The sequence below is a fragment of the Apostichopus japonicus genome, chromosome 10, assembly GCF_037975245.1.
Source record: "Apostichopus japonicus isolate 1M-3 chromosome 10, ASM3797524v1, whole genome shotgun sequence".
In the NCBI taxonomy this organism is placed as follows: domain Eukaryota; kingdom Metazoa; phylum Echinodermata; class Holothuroidea; order Aspidochirotida; family Stichopodidae; genus Apostichopus; species Apostichopus japonicus.
The window spans coordinates 12,559,189-12,565,630 of NC_092570.1; the positions used below are offsets into that span (position 1 = coordinate 12,559,189).

A 6,442-nucleotide genomic window follows, 5' to 3' on the forward strand; every position below is an offset into this window, starting at 1 on the left:
AATTAACAAAGGCTTAAGATATCCAAAAGACAGTTCTTCATCAAACGGGCACATATTATTTGCCAGTAGGGCACATTTGCTATTTTGGAAAAAAAAGTGGGGGTTGGGGGGCACGTGCCCCCAGTGCCCCCGGCTCCTACCCCCTGGTTGCAGTAACAAAGACCCCTCCATTGAATATGAACAACTAAATTTGATGTTCACCACGCACTACAATGACAAGTGTTTGTATACAAATACAGTTGTGTTAGTTATTATTATTATTACTCCCTTTGATGTTTGCCAGACGCATTGACAATTTATTACCAAAGTTTGAAATTCATATCTTCACCATATGAAATGCCACGAGGGTGTGATTTTGACCAAAATATTGCCTCCCAAAAATGGTCATAGTAGGGGTGGTGTATGGTTGTTTGCTAGACTGCAGAGACTAAACAAACAAATTGAGCTTTGTTCTTACGTTTGGTGTGTTATGTTAGCTATCACTGATGCCCACATACAGATTAAGTGGTCAATGTAAAACTGATAGGTACAACAACACTCTGGCAAACATTAAAAAAATCAAAATGTTTCACATAGTTGCATAATAATTATTATTTGAGATAAGAATAAAGCAGACAATCAATTTAATAATATACGCCGTAGATATATAGCTACCACAGACGGGTGAACATTGTGTATCGAGAATCCCCTAAATTGCCAACGTTTCGAAGATAGTGGCGCCACACATGAATGCTGTATCTCTGATCGGACAAAACAATGCGTTAGGCGTGTTATGTAATCTTATCAGCGATTCCGTGGCACGCCAGATTCACTTCTATGCGTGTTTTTGAGCTTGTTTCATTACTAACCAGAGCCGTATATAGAGAGAGTTTGGCCAACTGGCGATTTGTGACGTCACACGCAAACCATGGGCATCAAAATAGGTCCAGTTGTCGTTACCAGTTGCGCGAAACACGAAAAACACCACACACAATATATAGCAGCTTTGCACACTGTGCTCGTTGCGAACAAACGAAGCGACTCAGAATGTCAGATTTTGACAGGCATACGAGGAACAAAATGGATATCAGGTAATGAATTAGAGTATGCGTTAGTTAATGACATTTACGTTTATCTTCACACCTGAAATGCATAGAAAACTAGCTGAAAACCTGTCATTACACTTGTTTTATTTTACGCCTCATACTAGTACTAGTCCTACTATAGTCATACAAATGAAAAGCACACATCACAGTCCTGGCTAGGCTAGATTACAGACGCACAACTATAGCATCAGGCCTACATTAATAGATCCTTCAATTAAATAAAGTAGGCCTACACATAAAATGACAATTTATGCTTCACTGATCTTTTCAGGTTTGCCAAAAAGTAGTTGTACCAGAGGTCATTGTATTAAACTCCAGAAGTTACATAGTAGGATTAATATTCGGCATAATTTTTTCTCTAAAGTCTAATACAACTTATACAATGGTTGTGAATGGATGGAATGGTTTGCCTGAGAAGGTTGAATTGCAAGTAGTGTGAATGGGTTTAAGAATACTTTGGATGAGTACATTAAGCATTGTAATTGGGTATGACATTTGATGTCCTCGGTTTTATTCCTCTCATATAGCCTTAGGGTCCTTAATGGGGACTTGAATGTCTCTCCTGGTCTTTTTTTCTACTAAACTAAACTATATACTTGAGTGTAGGAGTTAGCAATAGTTGGGAGTCTGTGGGCAAACCTAAGACTGATATTGTGGTGTTAATTTCTCAGGAATGTAGTACTAGGCTATAGTAGGTGCAACAGATTGAATGGGTCTGTCGAGAAAAAAAAAAAACCTGCAACAACTGAATACTGGTGTATGTTGTAGCTTATGTATTTTCCATTAACATATATACTATACTGTCATGTCCTTAATAAGGTTTCATGGATCACACTGACATAGTGTGCCTACTTGTCAGTGTTGTCAACTGAGCACAGGGCTGATGACATCATTCAGTTTGTTATTATGCAGACAGCAAATGGCCATAATGATAATTATTAATTGTTACTTATTCTTCATACTGCCCTTACTGGCCTTACCTGAACAGTGATGTATAAAAATGCAAGAAGTCGTTAAGCTTTTCATTTAAGAATCGTTTCAGCCTGTCCTATTTCAAACATATGATTGGCAGGTTTCCACGTTACATAGCTTATCAAAATGGAGCTGTTCTGTAAAGCAAGAAAATCACACATATGCATGCATACAAACACACTCATATATAACAATTTCTGAATATCTTTTCAGCTGCCCAAAGGTACTGGAATGCAAGCTCTGTTGGGTGAATTAAAAAACCCTCATTGTACTCTTTTATCATGGTCAGCGTAGCTGGAACCAGCAATGATGGTGATGTGGATTTGACAGTACCTAGACAAGAATTCAATAGCTGCTTTGTGTTGAAGTGGGTTCAACTTGCTCAAGGCCATGACAGGATGACGACTAGACATTAGGATGAATTATCTGTTGCAGAGCTGTATAAACCAGGCAGTTGCTAAAACATCCATTGGGTGACCCTCACAGTCTACCAGGCACTGCATCACAGAAACAAAATGAAGTGTGTGTTATACCTTCATCTTATGAGAGTGGAATGGTATCAGTGTGGCCTCTGTCAATTTGGCTTCAAGTCTTTGTTTTCTTGAAAGCTGAGAAGATCTTTCAGTGGTTTCACACTGACCTCTGTACTTGACAATTCATGTGTATTTGCCAGCTCAGGAGGAAGCCAGATATTAATTACATTAACCAATGCTGACTTTTTTTTGGACATGTGGTACATCTGCAAGGAGGTGAAGGAAGCAGTTGGAGTTGCATGGATGTGGAATCTTGTTGATAGTCTGGCAGTCTTATCCACAGATTATCCCAAAGCTTCTCCACATTGCCACATTCAGAACTTATTACATTGATAAACTTGAAAATTGCAGGAATCTAACGAAGCACCCATCAAGGGAATTTGTTTGTATAATTATTGAAAGCTGTGACCTTCTGATGTGACAGACTAATGTGAAATAAAGGGCAGTAGATTACCTTGTAAATGAACCTTGTTATTGTTTGATTGTATCTAATGTTTGCAAAATTTTAAGTTGCATGCTACCAATTGAAACATAATTCTTTCTCTATTAATGGGATATAAATACTTCTCCTTAAAGGGTGTGGAGACTCCCGCACAAAGAAACGTCTCATGCCGGTTATCTGACCTAGTTTCGAATGCGGTGTAACAGAAGTGTTAGACACCACCATTGATCCCAGAAAATACACATACAGCTTGCTACCATCTGTAAATAGACATTAGTGTACAGTCAATACAAACATCACAGTCAATACCCACAACACAGTGCACATAGCAGCGTGGACATCTCAGGTCTAGATAAAAGATAACAAGGTATCAGGTTTCATTACTGTCTGCATTTTGTAGCGACACAAAAAAAACTTCACTTGCAAGCAACGGAAAGTAAACTTTTTCAGAGCGCGGCATGCGGTTCAGGGCAAGTCTTCAATACCTTTAAATATACTGCATCGGTTGTTGTCACTTGATCATTTGCTTGTGTGTGAGCTAAACAGCTTAAATAATATATAAAAAAATAATACAAACTTTCAAATTGCCAGATATTTACTTGCTCAAAATCATTATCCAATCATGATTTGTTGCTATCCTTGAGTCCATTATTCAGATGATGAGGCAGATTCCCTTCAACTCTCCATGATGAAGGTAAAACCTTATATCTTAACCAACTGCCATTGAGTGTCCATTTGAAAGTTTCAAACACACAAGTGCATTGATTAAAACAAAGACTTTATTGCTGTGGTTGCAGGAACTGGATTTCAGTCTAGTAGTCACTCACCAGGTTTGTCATTATCACAGTCTGCTAACTGTGGCTTTTTATGTTAGGAGTTTTTCTTCAGAGCACATGTCACCTTTGATTTGTAAAAAAAGTCCTGAAATTCAGGGAGTTAAAATTTACTGTCTAAAGATAATTTAAAAAGATTTTTTTTAACTTCAATCATCAATGTGGGTGTCAATTAAGGGAATAAGGAGGTACTGATGCAACTTTGATAAATGATAGTTGACTGCATCCAAATTAAACCAAGGCCTAGGCTATACTTTTGAAGAAGAAAAAATTAGGCTGAATTCATGTTAGCCTAAAAAGGCTAGGCCAATGCTGACAATTAACACAAACCAAGATCATTTAACCATTTGGGCACTTGTTTATGGCATACTAAAAAGGGTCTATATAATTAGGCCTGTATGTGTACACAACCCACAAGTTGCCAATGAGTATAGACCTAGCCTAACTAGTTTAGGCCTAGGCTACTTTGTTTTCCTTAGACCTAGTTTAATTGGGCCTTATACTGTGCCATATATACTGTGTAATGTGCTATAACAGTTGTAGTAATAGAAGGAATGGTCCAGGTCTAATTAAGCCCAGGCTTAACTTATGCTTCGGGCTTAACTAAGGATTAGGGCTTTACGTGATGCCTAGAGGCTAGCCCACCCTTTTACATTAAACTAAAGGTGGGGCTTATTCGCAGGGCAGCCCTGCGAATAGCCAGACACATACACCTTATTCACAGGGCAGCCCTGCGAATAGCCGGACAAAAGCATCTTATTCACAGGGCAGCCCAGTGAATAGCCAGACACAAGCATCTTATTTGCAGGGCTGCCATGCGAATAGCCAGACACATACACTTTATTCACAGGGCAGCCTTAGACTGGGTTAACAGGCTCAGTAATTTTTGGGGCTATTCGAGTTTGCTTTTGAGGCTATTCGAGTTTGCTTTTGGGCACCAGCTATCTTTTTGAGAGTCTTAATTGGGAGCCTCTATATTTTGAGGAATTTATTGGCCTTTGGGATTCCTATCTTAATGCTGTTAGGATTGGTTTTGGGAGCCTAGGGCCTTAAGATTGAACCAGTCTAGCATTAGTACCGCCAACATAAAAATGTCATCCCTCGATCATTTTCACCTTTGTTTTTGCAGAGTGACTGCTCATTTGCATGTAAAGGTGTGGGAGGTGGGGGGGGGGGTGTCACACCTTTGACCATATTGGCTTTCAGGCAATATCGGCTTTTGGGGAATCCCAAGATAAGCTCCCTTAAAATAAACTTTTAAACTTGAACTGCTGGGGCTCCAAAAATTAGCTTATGAAGTGGCTAAGACTACTTGGGCCCAAAAGGTTGGCTTTTTCAAGGCCCCTAAACTGACTGGTATCAATAGCAAAACCTAATAATAAACCTATTTTCAAAATCGTCACAGCCCTGCGAATAAGGTGTCTGTGTACGTTATTCGCCGGGCTGCCCTGCGAATAATCACTTCGTAAACTAAAAGTGATACTTTTTTAGGCTAGGCATAGCCTAGGCATACAATAACTAGGAATTAGGATAACTATATGTGCGACTGAAACTGCCATGCCTATGATTAGGAGAGCTGGCATAATGAAATCGAATTTGTGGATCGTAAAACGAGAGAGAATAGCCATGCATGTAATTACAGAAACCAGTCTGAACGTAAAATTCTCGCATTGCTTGTACATTACTCGTATTACACTAGGGCCTATGGCTAGTATGGGCCTAGGCTACACAGACTTTTCAGTTTTCATTAGATCTCCATCTTGTTCTTTCTACTTCCAAAAAATTCCTCTTCTCTTATGGTCAGTCGGATAATCAAACAACAATATCCATGTTCTGACCGATTGCAGCATCCCCAGCACCATTTCTTTCATAATTTCGTACTTTTTTCGTGTACACAAACGATAGTCTATACACTGTGAGTATGCGTGTCGTCTGCTATAAAGTTTTCAAGTGGACCTATTTTACCACCCTGTGTGGGCGTTTTCCCTCTCGACCAATCCAAATCGGTTACATGGTTGGCCAAACTCTCTCTATATACGGCTCTGATTACTAACATTCCACTAGCGCCCTCATTTAACGAAAGTTTCCTATGAATTAAAATATTATATGGGGTGTCTAGTTTCGACTGTTACATAAAGATGCATTTTTCCAGCATTTTTTAATAAGAAATCAACTTCAGCCACCTGGATTTCCCTTAAAATCTGACATATACTTTGTATTTTTTTTGAGAGGGCTAACTTCTTGCACTTCCAACGTCAATATTTTGCTAGGGATGTAGAGCGGTTTCGAAACCGACTAGCTTATTTTGAGACCGACTTAAGTGACTGACCAAGCAACCTGTCGAAAGCCATAGCAACCAAAGTGGCAGGAGTGAAGCTTGGTACGTTTCATGAACTTTAATTGGTACTCGCTTCGAACTGATGAAAGAGCACTGAAGGTTGACTTAAGATCATTGAATCCAAAACAAATGATTTTCAAAAGTGAAAGCAGTGAAAAGAATACGGAACTCCCTGCCTGAACTCATGATAGGTGCTGTCCTTAAAATCTGTAAGTTATCGATTATAAACTTACATCTTG

General features: G+C 39.1%; 1 long non-coding RNA gene across 1 annotated transcript; it reads left to right on the top strand.

The window, feature by feature from the left end:
• The first annotated feature begins 844 nt into the window (after nt 1-844).
• LOC139974986 (uncharacterized) lies at nt 845-5,616 on the top strand. The gene is made up of 3 exons (XR_011795607.1): nt 845-1,070; nt 2,271-4,530; nt 5,343-5,616. It is a non-coding gene; the product is annotated as an uncharacterized lncRNA (long non-coding RNA).
• Nucleotides 5,617-6,442: the final 826 nt, after the last annotated feature.